Consider the following 21,422-nt stretch of genomic DNA (forward strand, 5'->3'; position numbering starts at 1 on the left):
GATCCTGATCCTTTCAGTTCTCTTTTGAGTTTAAGCAGCACAGTTTATAACATCTGCCATAAAGAGCACAAAGTCCTCTCTATCCACAACCAAGGTATTCTCAGTAATTCTGGAACCTACACACTTGGAACCTCCGCACTTGGAACCTCCACACTTGGAACCGTCACACTTGGAACCTTCACACGTGGAAGCAACGTTGGCTTCTCTCACTTTGCTCTGGCTGTGAGCAGTGTCGGCTCCTATCACTGTATCTACTTTCACCTCTTTACTTGACACTTTCTTGACTGCATCCGCATAGGATATACCTTGAGAGTCTTCAATTTTCTGCACCTCAGCAGCTTTTATTAACTTCACATCCCCTGTAGGCAGAGCTATGCTCTTCCCCATAGTTACAGCACTTCAGTTTTGCTCCTTCGTCACACTTCCCATACTCGTGATCTCCTGCACATTTACCACACCTTTGCTTCCCTCTGCAGACCGCTGCAATATGCCCAAAGCGCTGGCACTTAAAGCAACGCGGGGCGGCGGAACATATGGCCTTACGCCATAGCTTACATATCCAAGGAATAACCTGTAGGTGCCTTTTCAGCCGAACACAGTTTTTTGTTACCTGCTATAACAGCAACTTTTACCTCTTTGGGGGGGGGAATTTTGGTCGCAGGAATTTTTAACTGCAGTACCAATCGACTAGCCACTGGGGCTGCTAGCGACATGTTTAAGCTAGCAGTACCCCAAACTATGGCCCGGGGGCCAAATGCGGCTCTCAGACCAAATTTTATTGAAAAATTGGAAAAATTCAAGCTTTTTTATTTTATACCAACCTAATATTAATGTTCCAAGTCTTATTAAAGGTGTGGAGGCATCAAAACTACTTTGTCATTCAACAAATTCGACATTGCCGATGGGATAAAAATAAAAATAAACTATAAGATTAAAAAAAAGAAGAAAAAAAAGAATTGAAATAGAAATAAGAAATAGGCTTACTATGTGCACACATTTACAATTGAGTTTACAAATGTATTGCAGAAAGTGAACATGAAAGTGAACATCTCCATTCAACACCATGAATGGAGAGCTGAAGTCCACAAACAGGGTCCTGGCGTAGGTTCCCAGGGAGTCCAGATGCTGATGTTGGTGGCGTCGTCCACAGACCTGTTGGCTCTGTAGGCGAACTGCAGGGGGTCCAGCTGGGGTAAGGTGAAGGACTTAAGGTGGGGCAAGACCAGGCGCTCAAATGACTTCATGACTACAGACGTCAGCGCCACATGTCTTTAGTCATTAAGTCCAGTGATCCAGGGCTTCTTTTGTGGCAAAATGCGGCCCTTGGTGAAAACTATTTGGACACCTCTGCAGCACCCTATCCAGATATTTTAATAGATCCATGGTCTGGATTGCGGACCCTAATCCAGAGTGCCCTTCCCCACAGACCTTCACCAGGAGGGACTGCCAGGTGCTAAATCCGGCCGCTGCTGTGCACCAGTAATTGGTTAAAAAAACAAACCTCAAAAGGATTTCCTTCTTCAAGTAAGCAGGCCTCAGAATGCATGGTCGCACCAACAGAGCCAGCAGAGGTATAAACAGCTCCTCACTCAACAGGCCTCCAGCTACTGTGGCTCGAGCACCAAGTTACATCTAAATCCCCTGCCGCTAAAAAAAAAGGCAATGAAAATTCTTTATACAAATGGTAACAGTTTGGTTAAAATGATTAATGGCACAACAGGAGAATGCTATTTAATTTTCCATGGAAAAAATATATAATATAATATTATATAATAAAAATAAAAATATATTTTATCAGCATTCTGTCGTGGTTAATACTTACTGTTGAGCATACTTGCAGATGGAGCAAAGCCATGTGTTACCTGCGTGATCAGTGAATGTGTTGTTGTGTTGTAATGAGCATGCGCAATAAATGGTCAGTAGTGTTGTTTTTTCCCTCAGACCAAAGAGACGACGGTTGTCTGTATTTTTTTCCCCCGAACCACATTGGTGACTACAAAACGATAGACTGCTGCAGAATGTCTAACGTAACACTTACCTTGCTTTTTTGGACATTTCAACGTTAAGCGATGTAGCCAAGATTAACTGGTTAAAACATGTTTTATAAGCAATGACGTTTCCATGTGGGACTTTATACCTACATTATTCTTCAACCAAATTGGTGGTCTGCCTTTTTTAATTAGTCTGTAATTACCTGAGCGATAGGATTCCCCTCAAACTGTCTGATTTCCACCGATTTCCAGGTTTTATTGGCATGGAAATCATCTACAATCACAATTCCTCACCTCACAGGGGATAAAGTCTTTAAAGTAAAGTCTTCAGCCAGACGCCTCACACACAAAAACAGGGAAGTTAAAACAGCTGAGCAAACCCTGTTGCTTCATGATGTTATTGCACAACACCATGGCTGTACCAGAGTAAGGTGTTCAAAATGCAAACATATAAGATAAATCGGCTCTGCCCTTCATTGAATTAAATTTTAAGTTTTTCAGAGATCTGACCACGCGGTGGCGCTAAAACAAACCAAGTCTCAAATGCTCTACTATGGATCGCTGTTGGACGAATGGGGATTGCTTACATTTGTCAATTGGTGAATAACTGTTTGTTACTCATACTCTAGTCTTGATGATATACACTTTTAAATAGATCCTAAATAGATAAATTATATTAAACTAATGGAAAAACAAATATACAAAGAAAGGCAAGTCAAATTTAGGCCTTCTGAGTACCACCAAATCTTAATCAGATTTAAAACAAATCTATTCAATGCAAACTAGAGTGGTAACAAAGTTTGAGAGAATAAAGTACGTGTAGATTGCTTAGCTCCACCTGCAATGGCTCTGTTTCACCACTAGGTGTCACTACATACTAGTCATGTAGTGAAGTTTCTTGTAACGTAGAAGTGGGAAAACCGTTTTCTTTAATGTTCATCAAAAGTGCACTCTCTGTAGATTGTTTCTTCTTAATTGTTCAACTTGAATAATGTATTTTAATGTATTTGATTAGTGTCGTATCACATCAGACAGTAGTTTTCATGGATGGTAACTTCTGTTTAAGACATAAACATTACGTTTGAAGGTCTCAACTATTATAGTGTTTAATAATTTGACACTCGTGCTCATTCCTTAAACCTATGGACCGTGAGAGGAACTCTTGAGAACACAAATAAAGTATCTAAGTTCATTCTTCTTGGTGACTTGGCTTGTTTTTTGGTAGCTGTAAACATGTCTTTCATGTCTTTAGGGCCCAGGAGAACTGCCTTAGGAAAGCCCCACTTGTTCACGTTGTTGTCCTGCTCCATACGGTCAGTTAGACCCACCTCTGTTTGTTTTTGACATTGTTAATAACAAGACACACTTCCTATTATTAACAATATTGCATTGACCTTGACTATGTTGCTCCCCAAGTGATTCGGCTTTCATATTCAGTACAATTTCCTGTCTTTATGCAGAGTTTCTTTGACTCAATGGGCAAAAACAATATATAGGAAAGTTTTGTAGAGGTGGCCCATAAGGCTTGTAGTATGCAATCTGGAATACCAGTGTGTTTGCATCACTCTGAGCACCAGGCTAAGGCTGTTAACTCCCTGACGTGACCCTGATAGTGCGATGAGGAAGGCCTTTTTAATGCCAGGTCCCGGTGACCACACATTTGTCATGCGGTTATTTTGTTCTCTTATTGTTCGACACATTCCTGATTGTTTTGGCACGTTATTTACAATCGTTATTACACAAATGAGAAACCTTCCTGTCTACTAGGATTTCCTCTTGTTTCCAATAATCAAAATGTACAAGTGGAAAAATAACCCAAAGCTTTATTTAATATTGGGTTAATAATTAAGTGTGGAGCTTGTTATTAATTGCTCAAAGCGTCAATTCAAAACTATGTGCTTATTTGCAGACTAAATATTGTTCTTTTTCCGGTGCCAGTTTCCCTGGGTGTCTTTGTGGATGCTTTGCTGCAAAAACCCTTGATTAATTTATTAGAAAAATCCAGATTTGTGAGTTGTTTTTATGAAATGGCTTATTCTCTTAAGATAGGGAGTAACGTCTTCTCTTCTGCACACATTTGCATTTTCTTAACTTTTTCGAGGGTGCAAAGTTGTTTTTCTGTAGTCTGCTCTTTACATTTAAAAGACCCATAAATTATACATATTCAATGCTGTTCAAAGCTTTGGCGCCAATGCAGAAGTTTATCTTTTCTGCCTTTGAATTGTGTGGATTGTGTGAAAAGGTCAAATTTTTGCCAGAATAATCATATATTATTTCATGCTTAAAGAATAATTACTGGTAGTTACCGCCAAATACTTGGAAAAACAATGGAAAGGGTAATATTTTATAGGGCTATTGTAAGAAGTTGCATGAAAGCTGTTAATTATTCTAACCTCTGTCGATTAATGTGACCTTTTGCACAAAGCAGTTGCAGTTGGAAGTTGGAGTGGCAGCTACCGGCCATGCACCTGTGATTTATGACCACACAGAGTGAACTGCGCTAGTCTCTGGGGGTTTTGGGGGGGAAATCAAACCATGTTCCCATAATTCCTCCTGCCTATAGACAAAGTACACCAAGCTCTGCATCAAGACTATAATTGGAAACACACTTTGCTTCAGGAAACGTCCCGGGACACGGTGTTAACAAAGAGAGGAAAGTGTCCACAAGAGGCAGGCATCGGTCTGCACTGCGATTGGGCCAACACAGTGTGAGCAGGTGTTGGTGACAGAGAAGGCATATTTCCTATTGGATTCTATTAGATATTTCCTGAAGTCATATGCATCATGTAAGTATAATCCTGCAATGTCCTGCATCCAACGCTCTAGCGCTGTAACATGTATATTTTTACTTGTCCTTGCTCACAGCCCTGTACTTTCTTATAATTAAAAAGAAAGCAAACAAAACAAACCACATCAAACACAGCATTTTCTTTTTTATGAAATGAAAACACCATGAAGAGACTGGACCAGCCATGGAGCATTTGTTCTGCAGTTTTGACCGAGAAGTCTCTGGACCGGTTTCTATCATTTTAGATCCATGTTGCGGTTTACAATGAGCAGAATATAAAATCAGGGTCTACGTTACATTTTGTCACTTAATACTAGAAACACGCATTCAATGTCTTCTTTGAAAAGTTTGACATCATATCTTGCGACGGATCAGTATTTTTTGATCACTTAAACACTTTGTTGATGTGAAAAACAATAGTAGATGAAACTCGCACAAAAAAAATCTATTCAGAAGGTTGAAAAACAAGCGAAGTCCTGATCAATCTCTTTCTGCTTTACAGATTAGACTTGCAAATGTTCAGTAATCAAATTTCCCACCAAGGTCTCCTCCTCAAACGTAATTGGTCTGCATCAGTTACATAGTCCCATGTGCCATTTGTCATTGAGATTTTCACTTTTACAGCCAGGTTCTTAGACACACTTTATATTCATTCAGTTGTTCTTCTTACAAAGCTTCACCACCCCATCGAGCCGGCCGAGTCCTGTCCAAGTCTGCTCTAGTGGGACAACACAAAGGCAGTTTGGGTGCTGTGTTTCTTCCAGTAATAGTCTGGAGCATGTGTTATGGGGTAACTCGGGGTGAGGCCGAGGGAACGGGACAATGGACAATATGAAGCTGCATCACAACATGAATTGTGTGCGAGCTGAAGTGTCACAGGGTTAGATTCATGAAGCCTAAATAAAGTCTTTGTTTAATCAAACTGCAATGTTGCATCAGGGAATTAAAAAAAAACAAAATAAAAGAATAACCTCATCCACTGCAATAAACGGGTCACATTTTGTGCCGAAAACCAAAAACACCCAATCGGACGTCTTTAAATCATGGTGCACAATGTAGTTTTTTCATCCCGTGCTTGTCTCCTTGGAAATGTTATTGCTTTGCCTGGAATGTTGCGCACTATGGCTTTAGACTTGTATACCGTGTCTTGCATTTATTCACTTACTAAAGTGTTGCTCAAAAATACCTTGAAAACCTGAATGCTTTGGATTTATTTATCTATTAACCTTTATTATCCAGATCAGAGCCCTTTGAGCTCGAGAACCTTCAAGAATGACCTCGGGCAAAGTGCAAAATTTGCAACTCACAGTCTAAAACCCATCTTACCCATCTACACTAAAGAAGAGACACAGTATAAAATGTAAAAAAACAGAGCTACATTTAGAAGCACATATTTTTAAAATACCGTATGACTCAAGCAGTAAGTCATTTTACAACATCATTGTTATTTTTCCATAGTTTCAAAGGTGTAAAAGCAAACACACCTGTAAGGCCAAACTGCATGACCCGTTCTCACACTCGTCCTATAGATAAACCCTTTTTGGCTCCACATTTGTTTGAAAACCGTTCCCTTCTCTGCAGGGGGTTCCCTTTAAAACGCAGCCCACGAGACCAATAACCAGGACGGAGAGAGGAAGACCTGTCTGCTCCCAACATTCTGCCCCAGTGTGCCCCCAGTGGTCTTCCCAAGCCCAAAGAGCATGAAGGTGAGAACAAGCAGTGGTCACTTTGGGCCCGAGGTGGGTGATTAACTAATTAGCTGTGTTTGGGTTAGCGTTAGCTCATCAGACTGACAGACTCCGTTTTAACTCTGCAGGGGATTTCCTCAAGGTCAAAGCAATCAATATCCAACAATAGCAGTGAAAGGGTCGCATAAGGGGGTCCGGGGTGGGGTTCTGCTGCTGTAGGTGAATGTACTCCATCATTACAGCGGGAGCTATAGAGGTACGGCACAATGAGAACAGGACGTGTTGAGTGAATCAGTAACTGGCAGGTTTACGACTCAATTATGACAGTTTATGGGCTGCATTGTGTTTACTGTTGTAACTATAGTAATAATACATGTGACGAGTGTGATGTTTTCAGACAGGTTTTAGAGTGAGCCATAAACAAGAGGCACCACATGATTAACAACAAGAGTAGAACAGATTCATTACGTTAAGTCCAATAATAAAATGTCAATAATGGTTGGATGGTTGGATGTATTTACCGCCCTGTTTGAGGTAATGCTGTGATATTGAATCATGTGCACAGTCTTTACAAGGACAACTCCAGCTCTATCATTGTTATATGCACCAGATGGATAATTCTTCATCAGGTGAGGCCATGCAATTTTTTGTCACTGAATAACCAGGTCTTTTTAAGTGAGATGTTTACAGCCATAAAAGACATGTTAGAGCAGAGTTCAGGCTATGGCACTAATTCTGTCTCTTGCGTGCTCATGAAATTAGTATTGAAAGCCCATTTTTCCCCAACAAAATCCAAGCAACATTTGTGATCAATCAATATGCCAAATTGCCTGCTAAATATGGAGTAAAAAGGAACTTTTTTTTTTGTTTTTTTCTTTCTAAATAGACAGATATTCTAAGATAAGATAAGATAATATCTTATCTTATCTTATCTTAGATATTCAATAAACAATTGACAAAATGTGACTCATATGTTTTCCATAATTGTGTTCTTTCAGCTCTGCTTTTTATTTATTTTTGTATATTTTGTTTTCTTCTTTTTTTCTCGTTCTTTACATTGGTCAGTTTGTTTTGTGTATGTTTTTCTTTTGTCTAAATCTCTGCTGATCGAGCTGAACTTGAGGTTGAGACAGAGGAAACTAAAACCTACTGTATCTTCTCACATTGTTATATGATTGATCTTGAATTTTACTTTCCCACCCAGTTTAACAGTAATATAAAGGAGCAAATGCGCAATAACCTTTTGTAACACTTAATACTGAGCACACTTTGAGCGCTCAACATTTGGTTGTGCGTGACAGAACCACTTCTGGCCTCTCTGCTTTTATTTGTCCTGGTAGCGGTGCAAAATAAGTTCCCTTTTGGCATTGGTGAGTTTGAGCGCTCTGTGCTGACTGTCCTCTCTGATCTGCAGCCAATGTAAGGGAAAATATGCACCAGCCCATTACGCTCATTACAGACAAAATGCCACTGGACGCTTAAAAGAGGCAATTGTAAAACTTGGCAACTACAGTTTAAGCCTTTGTGCAAAAAAAAAGAAAATGAAAAAAGAGACCTCATCAGATATTAATTTTCCAACAGGATAAAAACGACATCTATAGGACCAAATCTATCACGGTAATACATTAACTGCTTATATGACAAATGCGTGCACTCCCCATAAAGCCAAGTGAGCGATGAATTCAGCAGAAATCGACCGTGGCTCATTTAAACTGAGTGTTGTAATTACTAAAAAATACAACTGCAGTATTTCATTGTCAGAGCTATTGGAGACCTGTTGACCTCAGTACGCTCGCAGACACTGTGCTGAAGCTGATGGAGGGAGAGTCAGAAACGAGATGCATTGCAGAAGTCTGCGTCTGGCGTTTGTATCATGCATTAGCTGCTTATCAAATATATAAAGCAGCAGTTTAATAGTGATTAAGACGGAATGTTGGCCTCTTCTTTACAAAGTGAAGGTCTATTGATTTTGCAGGAGACAACACCCAACTTTAGCAATCAGTAGCTGCCAACAAAAACTCACTTATATAATAACGAATCTTGAATGTATGAAGCCAGAAGGTTACAAGGTAGTAGCCTACTTTTTGTGTTAGTCCTAAGCATGGTTGCATAAAAGGACTTCCATATTAAAGATGAGACACATTTCACATAAGTAATGTTATGTTGTACGGCAGTGGTAATTAAGCCTGGTCAACATTTAATCTATGACCGTCAGGGCTAATAATCCAATGTATGGCAGTTTCAAAGTTCCTTGTTTTTGCTTTGACAGTTTGAAGCTGGTCACTTGATGAAATGCAATGAGTTATTCACTTAAATCACTTTCTGGGGAGGAAAACCAAATGAGCTAAAATAGAAAAAACTTGGATGATGTAACATCCAATGATGTTTTGATGATTTAAATAGGAGATTGTATAGATAAATAAAAAGTGAATGGCATTATACATCAACAGGTCATGCTCGAAGTAACACTGTGTAATTGTTGGAAAGTCACTTCCTTATTCCATGGAAATAGAAACCATACCTCAGAACATTCTCCATGGAGATAGATACGTTTTATGCCATTCTGTGGAATATTACAGCCATAGGAACAACGCTTCCATGGAAACAAGCCATAAAACCAATAAAACATGCTTTTATTTTAGTCAATTTATTTTGGCTAAAAATATACAGTAGTACATGGTTGGGCTTTACATTTTTATCTTGTGTTGTTGGATTATTTGTGGTTAAGAGGTGGGGCTCAAGAGACCACTCAACACAAGTTTGGTCCCTGCAGCCTTGACAACAGAGGACATTTGACTTCCTGGTTTGGGTGCCTTCAGTTCTCATGCACCTCTGGCTCTCTCAGAATGGAGGGTTCCTGTGTTTGTGCCTGTTCCTGTCTCCCGCTGTCACCTTCGAGCCGCGACGCCACAGTTTCCTCAAAGAGCGCCCTCTCTCCGCCCCGGGACAGGGACAGAGGGGCAGGACGCACCCACACGCATCAGAGACGCATTCAGAGCTCGGGCCATCCACCGCTGCACGTCCACCTTTTGTTGTGGAGAAGGGGGATTCCAGGTTTGTCGTAAACAGCAGGTAAACACTCCCTGTCGGCCACACAATGGACCAATACAAACTTATTTATAAATGCCACTTTAACTGGTTTGTAGATACCTGGTCATAAATAGATCTGAGGCAAGTTAAGAGTCATTGCATATTTTTCCAACTGTGGGTGTGGACAAAATGCAGTTTGTTGGTAATGAATATGTTTATAATAAAATTGAGATTTGAAAAGTGCAATACACAGCTTTTCTTGTGGAGAATGTGGTATTTGCTTTTTTCCATGGATATGTTACGGCTTTGATTAGATGTTACACAGTATGGCATTAAACTTGGCTATCACCCTGAAGACAAACCAGACTGGTGTCCCATTCCTAATATATTGACATATGTTATGGGAGGAATTGTGAAGTGGATTCTTGTGAGATGTCTACGCACCTTGTTCACATAAACTTATTTACTACAAAACAATATTTATTTTGTCAAAATGTGTTCCACTTGTTTTCATTCTTATTTTTTATTTTTAAACCAAAGGCAAATATGACAACAACAATAACTAATGGTTACTTGTAGTTATTTAATAAGTTAATTCCACAATCCCATAATCATTTCTCTCAACCACTCGGGCAGAATGCATTAGCAAAACTTTACCTTGCCAACTTCCGGATGCAATAATTATACTTATTGGAGCAAATAATGTTCGTATTAGACTTAAATAATAAGCAAAACACTGAGCAAGAGAGTAAAACTCTTTTATAAATAAATACAGTTGCAGGTAAGGTGACTTACAGTTCAGTGTATTGTACTGGTGGTGATTCACAGTACGCTATGTATATAATGCAGTATATAATGCAGTATATAATATATCTTCTATAGAATTACCTCAGCACTGTTATTAATACTCTTTAAATTGGTCTAATGTGATGTAAAATACAGCAGATCCTCAAACCTTTCTTTCACTGCTCTCAGGTGCCACTAATTTATCTCTTTATTTTACATAGATGTGTCACATACTTTACTCATGGTCCCATGACCAGTAACTCTTGACACCTCCAGCGTGTATTAAGCTGATTTCACCTCACATTAATGCACTTATCCATGCATGACTAAATAAACTCACCCTCGGGTTTAGAGTCTCAAACCACTGACGTACAGATGATTAAAGGCCTTAAAATAAACACTGCAGGCTGTGGATATTCCTTCAGCCAAACATAGCCATTAGACACACCCATGTGTGTTGCATTGTCATCACTTACAGGTAGCGAGATGCTAAAAGCTTTAAATCTGACTGTGTAATCCCACATTTTCCACAAGGGATCAACTCCTTCACTAATGTCCGATGTCATCTGGACTAAATGAGCAGAGGAAGTGCTGCAAAAGCCAGTTGGTTATTGAGTTAGAGGGAGGTAGGAGACTGTCCAAACAGAGGCAAAGTGTTAGCCATAGATCACAATTGTGATAAGTGCAGATTTGTTTTCCCTAAATATGAGCAATCTCCCGCAATCACTGAGCAGATGTGAACAAGAGGTCAGAGGTGACGAGTGGCTTTAATTTCGTATTAAACACACACACACTTTCACAATCTTGAATCTTCATCTTTTGATATCCGCACAGCTGTGTTTTGGTCAAGAAATACGTGGAGCCACTTTGCATTTTTTTGAGACTACAAAAAATTGTCTTTGCTACACTAGACGATGTGTTTTCCTTTTTTTCCTCCACCGTGTTCTTTCTTAACAGAGTTCTCGCCCATTTACATGCATCTGTGACTGGTAGAAAAGGAGATTGCTTTTGCAGATGACAGATCATCTTTGACTTTTTTTTTGCATTTAAAGAGGTGAATTCTATTTGCAAACAGTATTTTGTTGTATGAAAGTACATCCTTTGTTCATGTTTGGATAAAAACAAATCCATTGCATCATAAGCATTGCGAGATAGAGTTATTCTATTTTGCAGTTGCAACAATAAACATTTCTCTGTAAAATAAAGAAGACATTTACCACTTGCTACCGCCCGCCCCATGGGACGAATCTCCTGCTCCACTCTGAAGGTTTATTTAACAATTATGTCAGACTGGACTTCTTCATATTGCATAGACAAGAAAAGCACACATAAAAGATGTTGAATTTTGTCAAAATAATCTTGTTAACATAAGTTTGAGTTGGCCTCCTTCACGGTGCAGTTACAAGCCCCATGTCGGAGGATCATAGTTACTTTGGCTCAAATTTTTGTGAGTCAAAGTAAAACAAACATTTCTCAATTGAGTGATATTTTCTTTTCAAAATTTATAGATGATTTAATAAGCTTATAATTGGCTACTTATTATTAATGCATCATGTAAGAATGTATATAATTTATGGGAAATATTTCTCAACACACTCTATTGCTTTACTGATTTTATTCTCATGCATTTTCTCATTGGGCACAATTTTAGACACTGACAAATGATCCCATCGTTTTCAGCCCACCTCAGTCCGTTTAACCTTTAACTTACATGTAATGACAGTGTATAGTAGCGCTCTGAGGCTGTTGACTTTTGATTCAGGGTCTTGTTAGCTTCTACAAGCGCAGGCTGCCAGACCATACGGCAACAACATGCAGAAGTACAAAGACGGCTAATCAAGACTAATGGCTTTTTAACACTAGTCCGCCGCACTCTGCCCCCGGTGGAGGAGATAAAAATGCGGCGCTAACAATTGTCCCTTTGACTGCGGTGTCTATGGAGAAGCTCTGGTCCGGGCACACAGCCAGCAGATGGCTAAATGCCCCTGTCATATGCGCAAAGAACATGCAAGACAAACCGAGGTCACTGTCTGGAGACTTGAGATGGAAAGACACAAATCACTGAATAATTGGTCGGGGAAGCGAACAAGTGAGACGCATAATTTATCTTTAATAGAAAGGGATAGTTTTTATTCTCATTCACGTTCTTGAAAATAAGGTGAGGAAATCCCTTGTTCGTCCAGGAGCTGTCCATGTAAGGAAAGATTCTCAAAGGTTGTCATCCTGAGACTAATTTTAGAAATAGAGACGTAAAAAATGACTTTCGGGTCATTTTCTACGTCTAAATCCCTAAAAACAGTGTCCAGATAATGATGTGCTTATATAATTGTTCCTAAGTCATGATGATGTGATTATAAGTGTTCCTAATAATTCCCATACATTTTTCTCAATTGAATATAAATGCATAAGAAAACTCAAAAGTCTATTGATCACAAATGTCCAAATTGTAAAGCAATAAAAACAATATGAAGATGAAGTGTTTCTCTTTGGTCTCAATCCAAACTCTAAAGATTCTTATCACTGGTCTGAATAAAGGTTATATACATTTACATTAATATGTTCGTCCCATCTTCCATGAGTGATAGGACACATGAGGATGATCCAATACAGTGTAGAATTTAGACCTTTTCTTTTTTTTAAGATGTTTTTTCCAAATGCAATTTTTATTCAGATTCATTCAGATTTACATTCATAATTCCCAATGGGGCTTGTTCATTGTCAGATTAATCAGAGTTGTTTTAATCCTGTCTCGCTTTAAGGACGGCCAGCACACATTACGGATGTAGCAACAATGTTTTGGCGACTAATTGTCTGTAGTGAAGAGTGAGGTACAACCGAAGCATTGGGGAAAGCACCAGGACTTTTTTAGTGGTCTCATGTGGTCCTAAAAATCCCCTCTGGGTCACTGTACCTCACCTGCACCACCCACAATAACTGAGAGATCGTCTGATAAGTACTGTTTACGTCCTGTGTTTTTGAATGCTTATCAATCTGCATTGTTTTAAGTGTTCTATGAATTACTCTGAGGTAAAAAGGTTAGGGTTTGTAAGATTTTTGATTTAGTATTTCAGAAACATTACCTTTCTGTGTTCCCAGATATGATGTCCACTTTGTTTGTGTCTATAATTTTGGTACTCAAGACGATTATCCAATCAGAAAGCAGAATGAGCCTCATGTGAGTCTTTCCTTTGGGTTACCAGTTTCAAAGCTGAAATCCACTTGGTTTAAACCTATCTAAGCCTGATAAGGGTCTAACTGCAGCCCACGGGCAGCGCCATGTTGAGTGGAGCTCCACTAGTGCCAAATCATGTTTGGTTTAACACTTACCTATCTAACCCTAACCCAACTCCTAAACCAACCTTACCCAACTTAATTGTAAATTAAAAACGTTGTCTGCAGCTCCACCCTCTTGCTAAGCCCCATGACTTGTATGTGTCCTTTATCTGCAGGTCTAGACTCTGGAACACAGGATCAGTTGTGAGTGTTGTTAATTTTTTAAACCACAAAGAGCGCAGGCTACACACGGTTCCTTAAGTTTACTGAAGTTGATTTGTTTCTTTTTGATTACAAAAGCATTTTATATAATGGTTGTATTTGTTGTGTTTTCATTCTCATCCAGTAAGAATGAGCCTCGTTCTTTGGCGAGTTGGAAATAAACCCTAAATCCTTTCTACAATCCCTAAACCCCAGAACAAGCCGATCATCATTAGTCAGTGTTAGGTCTCTAGTAGAGCTGGCTGTCTGAGACTTATGTTTACGGAAATGGAGAATAAGCAAACTTTTTCCAAGTGAAGGCAAGACAGATTAAGGCAAGGCAAGTTTATTTATAGAGCACACCAAGTGGTTCACACAAAAGAAAAAATGCATTACAAGCTTAATTATTTAAAACTAAATTGAAACAAAATCAATGTTACTTTACACTTGAGCATCAGGTGACACTATTATAGTTACAGGTCAGATCTGTGGAGCAGCTGCAAGAATGCATGTCCCACAAGTTTTTTTTGAGCAATAAATAAAAACACCTGTAAGGCCCGATTGTTTTTAGTTTAAAAAAGATTAAAACAGATTTTCCGGCCCAAAGACTTCCTTAAATAGGACAGCTGGAAAGAAAACCCACGACAACAAACAAATGTGCAACGCCATTACACCACTGGAAAGCACTAGACTTGAGAAATGCGTTTAATGCCATACTGTTGGACATTCCGGGCAAAGTAAATGCATCTCGAGATAAGAGTTACACAGTGCACCTTTAAACTCGTTAAAACACTCTCTTAAAGAAAGATCACACTTTCTCAAAACAGCAAACGTGATCAGAGCGTTTCCCCCTGAAAACAAACAAACGCAGACCAACTTTTCATAAATCATAGAACGTGTCAACTTGCTCTTACTGATTACTGAGGTATTGTAGAGTTTATGTCTTTGGAAACATGTTGTCTGATCTCTATCTCTCGCCCATACGTGCCCACTATTGTTGCTGTATCAGTCCATTCAGCACATGTCCGCGGCCGGTTCCCAGTGCACACACCGTCCACAGGGGAATAATCTGTGGCTCCAACAGATCTATACAAGCCTGTCCTCGTTCACATCTATAATAAGTCTGCTCATGGCTCCCACAGGACGAGTGTGTACGGGAAACCCAAACTATACCACCCAAGCTACCTCCGCGACCTCTGAACTTCATGGCATAACACGGTCAAATCATGTCTCACCACAGGGGGCAGTCACAGTTCAATTCTGCCTGTGCTGCTGGGCACTTTTATTAGTCTTTTCAAAACACTATGAAATATATGGAGTTATAGTCTGCTACAATTAAACGACGACTATTTTCTGTTGTGTTTTTCCAGCGGTTTAATGGCCATGTCTTTTATTTTTAAGACCGGGATTTCCACCTTATGGATCAAATGTCGCCAGCTCAGCCATGGAGTAAATCGTCCATGTAATTCACTTTAATGCCAACAGTATAAAGCTGTCAAGTCATCAGTCATGAGAGATTTTCTGCTCCTGACATGAGGTTAAAGCTAAAAAACAAGAGAAAATGCAGCCTTTATTTATAGTCAGATTACATGGAGGCCTTGTAAGGAGGTGTTTCTTCTTCAATGTCAACATTATAAGAGATTATTGACCTACGCAGAGCTGGGAGCCAGCAGACTGTGCCCTCCCTTTTAGATGCTACAGAAGCTCAATGTACTTTCAAGTAGAACTGTGCAATATGATTTTTTTTTTGTATCAAGCACACATTTCACATTTCAATTTTATTATATTTAAAAAAAAAGCGTTCAACAATTTAACGCAAAATATATGGTCAAATTTAAACCTCAATGACGTGAATGAAGTCAATGAGGTTTAAAAATGACTGAATCTATGGTGATAAAAGTTCAGTCAACTGCCCTGGCCTTATTGCAAGTCTGGGTTTTGGAAAAGTAGGAAAAGGCATCCAGATGTAATTCTCGCATGTTGGAAAGCAGGTTATTTGCCTAAACTGACTCATAACTGACCTCCAAGGACAACCGGGATGTATAAAAAAAATCCTCTGCAAGATTCCACTTTGACTGAAAAGTTAAAAAGTGTTTGACATTTAATCTAACATGATAAATCACCTTTGTGTTACATCCAAAGGTATCTCTGTGTTTACACCAAGTCAACTGTGCTACACTCAACTGAACATCACATTGACTAAATCGGCCATTTTATCCCTTTTTGAAGAGAAACAAAAACACATCACTTATTCACACCCTTTACATGACTAAACCTTGTCCGAGGAACCGTCCTGTCCAATTAAGTACACCAAAACTTTGAAAGATCTTGTTTGGGGATTGTATTTTTTACGAGCCAACCCTCTCTGGAAAAGGCAGTGGAGACGCTTCCTGTCGTTACTTCACTTCTTCTTTGACTTAAACTGACACATGAAGCAACATTATCACTTATTTACTTTGGAATCACATCCGCATATAGGACCGCACACTAGCAAGTTTGCATTGTGAAAATACTTATATATACACAGTTATTTCAATCCAGCCACCAGGGTCACAAATCAGCCCCAAGCCTACATAAATAGACTAGAAATGACAAAGGTATACAGACAAGCATCATATTATCTAAGCTTTAGCTCCTCCAACTATAAAAAAGTATGCACTTAATGGTATTTGCATTACATTAAATATAAACAGCCTGACCACATGAAAAAGTGGAGTAAAACAATATATATACTAAATAAAAGAAAGTGTAGACATTGTTTATTCGGTGCTGTGATGGAAAGCTTCCTCGAGGCCCACGGACGAGATCCAAGGTTCACCAAACCTTTGTACGTGCCACAAAGGCCCAAAATGACACATCAAATGACTGAAGACTAAACAATCAAATCTTTGAGAAAAAGCAGTGTCTGTAACTCCGTGGTGTCCAGAAAGTGAATTATAATGTGTTATGTTTGTAGACTCTCTGTGGTTCATGAGACTGAAGTTTTAATGTTAGGCCACATAGTTCAATAAACCTTTGGATTTTTTATTTATTTGCACATTACATTTCCATAGACTGAAGATGTAGTAAAATGCCGAACTTCTTCTCTTATATTACTACATTTAATTTAGTGCAATTTGGTCTGATTTTATAGAGATTCACTAATAATAATGACTTCATAATAAAATAACTTTAGATCACCTCATAGACTATATTATTATGATATGTTGACTATGTACAGTCAACATCAGGATTTCTCTGGCGCAGATTCCTTTGCAATTCCAATGTTTATTTAATTTATTTTGAGTCAACCCACATTTTTGTGTCATTTCTAGTTTCAGTCCACAGCAATTGTTTAGTTGTATTTGAGATCAATAATCCTGTTTTAGACCTGGTTTAAATCTGGTGGTTATCAAAAGTCCAAATAAATTCTGCACCCCAGAAATGGAAATGGAAACTGCCCAAAACGTGCCAAACATTTCATATAAAAGGTAAAACTTGCAGAGTTTCACCAAACAATTGTATAAAGTTAAATTTCGACGGTTTGGTGTTTCATTTGACGTTGCCTTTTCCCTTAACCATGACATGTAAATGCAAGTTGAAGACCGTATTGTGAATACGATTGGTTTGTTTTGTTAATTACCATCTTCTCATCACTGGACTACGGTGCGTTCTCCCCACACATTAAATCAAACACAGAGTCGGTTCATTGTACTGCCGTAGTGTGTCAAACTGCCTGTATCATCGTGAACCGTCCCTGAGTTTGGAGCTGGTCTGGTCGTCGAGCAGCAGCACCGGGCTCAGACTGGACCCAACACATGTGGATCAGAGCCAGTCTTTGTGTGTGACGTCTGGTGTAATGAGCCATGAATGATCGCCTCCACATGTGCCCTCTGCGTCCCCCCTCTTGTCATTCCACCATTACAATACTGATTCTGTATCTGCTACCCAAATATGGAAAGAAATGTGACACTAAAATGAGGAAAATGTGTGTTCTGCTAGTTCTTATTTCGCCAAAAGATGTTTGAACTGTCCAAGATAACGGGACAAGGCAAAGTCAGAGGCATCTAGAGTTTGTGCTGTTCAATTTAGCAGTTATACTTTAGGTTATTAACATCAGTAACATTACTAATGATGTTCATGACTCCAGTTTCCTCACAATGAATGTTCAGCCTCGTCAAGCTGTCCTGAGAGCGATGCATTATGGGATATGTGGTTCTGTCTTGACCTCTCCATCCTCTCCCCAAAATCTGTCCCACATTTGCATTTAGATGAACTAATGGCTGTTCTGTGGTGGTGTTTGTGCAGGGCCCTTTGCAGGGGGCCGCGGGGCGCTCAGACGGAGGGGGTCAGTGCTCTGCCAGAGGGCCACATTCTAACACATGTGAGTGATGAGGGCAATCGGCCGTGGTATGAAAATCTGCTATAAAAACACCGACTGTAAAGTCAGCGAAGCGGTGCATTGTATATTTTTACCATCAAATCAAAACTCATTTTGATTTGCTTCAATAAAGGAACAACTACATGAGGCTGAAGTGAAGACAACACTTTAGTTTTTGCTTTGTCAATATGTAACATTTTATGAACATTTGGAAACACTTATAATTATAACACTGGATATTCACACTTTATTAATTCTTATTGAGTTCTGCACACGTTTTAGTTTGTAAAGGACTAAAAACAATTAATTACAGGTATTTCTACTTTTCAATGATATGTGTCAAATAAAACAGGAGGAGGAACATTACTGTAAAAGCGTGTAGTAGTAGTAAGTATTGGGCTGAGGCGGACGTCATGTGACTGACACGTACCACACAGCACACAGCGCGGCCCTGCTGCAGAAACATGCTTCCCATTACGAGTCGGCCTAATATCAAGTCCTTCACAATTGTACAGTAAAGGTTCTGAAATCACTGTGGATTACCCATAACTCTCTGCACCAAACCAGCGAGCAATTTATCTTCCAACAGGCTCATGTCGTCTGACTTAAGTCATTAGATTTGATGGTCCTGGTTCTCAATAAGTTTTTAAGTTTGAGGTTTCAAAAATGTTCCATAACAAGAGGAGTCAAAAGGGTCTTTGCTACTTTAATACATCATACTGCACTGTAGATACAAACTGGCATTTTGACTTGTTTGGATGTAGCTCAGTCGTTCTTCACTATTTTGAGATGTCATGAACTACTATAGAAGATGCATGGTTCAATTTCAGATGAATGCATTATTTCATAACCTTTGCTGAACAGGGTGTGGTCTTTTGTTGCTTCTGAAAAATATGATGGTTTGTGTGATTCAGAGAGGTGTGGCAATTGTTTTAATATTGCCCAGAATTATGTTCAAACTGTTGGCTCTCCAAGAACAACAACATCTAATTTGATTTACAATTGCCCTTTGGAAATGGGAGAACATTGCTTTAATGTAATATGACTTTCGTTATTGAACTGACACCATTTACATCAACATTTCCTCCTCCGTCTTGTCTGGATCAAGTTTGAATCCCCCCGCTGGACATTTATTTTATGAGCGTTGTAAAAATGTTATCAATCCGTAGAGAATTGTTCTTGTTTGCCAAAGCCCTGAACTGGCCCGATCTCTGTGTCACTAAATTCATATTCGAGCAGCTTCAGTCCAGTTGTCAACTTCACCTCAATCACCGCCTCAGCTGAGCAAGCACCAGCAGAAATCCCATAATCATTCCTGAATGCGCTCAAAAGGCCCAAGCGTGTTCCTATGGCCCTGTAAACCCCTTGGTCCCGGTCCAAAGCCGGTCTCATGTTCTCGGACATATCCACAGACGGGTCAGGGTGCAGACTTGTACCATGAAATGAATCCCATCATCGAGGTTCAGCTTTATTAGGGCTGACAGCTTTACAGCGCTGCATGTTCTCTGCATGTTCTCTGCATGTTCTCTGCATGTTCTCTGCGTGTTCTCTGCATGTTCTCTGCGTGTTGTCTGCGTGTTGTCTGCATGTTCTCTGTGTGTTCTCTGCGTGTTGTCTGCATGTTCTCTGCGTGTTCTCTGCATGTTCTCTGCGTATTCTCTGCATGTTCTCTGCCTGTTCTCTGCATGTTCTCTGCATGTTCTCTGCATGTTCTCTGCATGTTCTCTGCATGTTCTCTGCGTGTTCTCTGCATGTTCTCTGCCTGTTCTCTGCATGTTCTCTGCATGTTCTCTGCCTGTTCTCTGCATGTTCTCTGCATGTTCTCTGCGTGTTCTCTGCATGTTCTCTGCGTGTTCTCTGCGTGTTCTCTGCATGTTCTCTGCGTTTTCTCTGCGTGTTCTCTGAGTGTTCTCTGCGTGTTCACTGCATGTTTTCTGCGTGTTCTCTGCGTGTTCGTGTTCTCTGCGTGTTCTCTGCGTGTTCTCTGCATGTTCTTCTCTGCATGTTCTCTGCGTGTTCTCTGCGTGTTCTCTGCATGTTCTCTGCGTGTTCTCTGCGTGTTGTCTGCATGTTCTCTGCGTGTTCTCTGCGTGTTCTCTGCATGTTCTCTGCGTGTTCTCTGCGTGTTCTCTGCATGTTCTCTGTGTGTTCTCTGCGTGTTGTCTGCATGTTCTCTGCGTGTTCTCTGCATGTTCTCTGCATGTTCTCTGCATGTTCTCTGTGGAGCCGAGCGAGCAACTAGTGCCAATTGACATACGCAGCATCGTCAGAACGTTAGCAACCGATACATCGCTGTGATGTCCGGTTATGAAAACATCCACCAAGAGACTGAAAAGATGTTATGGGCAACTTTGCAACTACTCACTTTGAATACTTAAAGGAGCTCTGTACAACTTTCCGCGTGAAAGGTCTGACACTTCCCTGCAGCTGCTCTGGCTTTTCCTGAAATTAAACTTATCAATCCAGAGTTTATTTCACCACACGTGTTTTTATTATATCTACATCTATAAAGGTGACGGACCCTGTTCCAGAAACGTCACGCAGCACTTCTCTTATTTTTGCAGTAATATCTGACTATAGATGTTTAGATCTGTCTGTCTCGTTCCTAGCTCTCAAAAACGCTTTGGCACATCAATAACCGTCACATTTATTATTCATTTATTAATGTTTAAATTTTTTTATTTTTGTTATAAAATATTCTGCTTTTACAATTTGCTTGCTCGGTGAGGAAAACAGAATTTAGTCATTTATAACAAAAAAAAAAAATCTGTAAAAAGTACTGTTTTATGTATTTTAATACTTTACATTATTCACTGCATAATTATTCAGCCCTGGACTATTACGTGTTTTTCATTGTTGGGTTTTTAGTGTAAAGTGACAAGAGACACTAAATTATTCATGACGGAAGAGTTGGTTCCCGTAAAATTATTGTTTGAGGCATTTCATTCGTTTGGACGTTCTAAAATAAGTCTCCCGAGTGTCACAATGATCTCATAATGCTCTATATCCCACATGCACAGCCACATTTTATTAACTGCAACTCAAATAACTCGATCTTTGTTTAACCTAATTCAACTGCACTGATCTGCCTTGACTGGGCTCCAGTTTGCTTGTAGCTCCTCTGGCTACATTTTGATTTGAAATATAAAGTAGTTGGCGCTGTGTCCATACCAAAGGCTAACAGCATGTTAGCATGAAATAAGCAGTGGGTGACCGGACCACCACTGCACGATACCTAACTTTGTATTAAAGTATAGAAGAATAAGAGAATTTGACTATACGTGTGCGCTTGGGGCATATTCCTG

At 39.6% G+C, this 21,422-nt stretch overlaps 2 protein-coding genes across 2 annotated transcripts in view; one reads left to right on the forward strand and one right to left on the reverse strand.

Annotated features, from left to right (window-relative positions):
* mcrip2 (MAPK regulated corepressor interacting protein 2) overlaps positions 1-8,404 on the reverse strand; it is a 43,279-nt gene extending 34,875 nt beyond the window's left edge. Inside the window, exon 1 of the mRNA XM_072462391.1 lies at positions 8,395-8,404. The gene's annotated coding sequence lies outside the window, so the exon portion shown is untranslated. The remainder of the gene's footprint in view (positions 1-8,394) is intronic.
* Positions 1-21,422, forward strand: part of crebbpa (CREB binding protein a) — a 347,948-nt gene that overhangs the window by 81,706 nt on the left and 244,820 nt on the right. The window lies entirely within an intron of this gene.

Source organism: Eucyclogobius newberryi, unplaced genomic scaffold (assembly GCF_026437365.1).
Source record: "Eucyclogobius newberryi isolate DKJ021-1_F unplaced genomic scaffold, fEucNew1.0.hap1 SCAF_4, whole genome shotgun sequence".
NCBI classification, from domain to species: domain Eukaryota; kingdom Metazoa; phylum Chordata; class Actinopteri; order Gobiiformes; family Gobiidae; genus Eucyclogobius; species Eucyclogobius newberryi.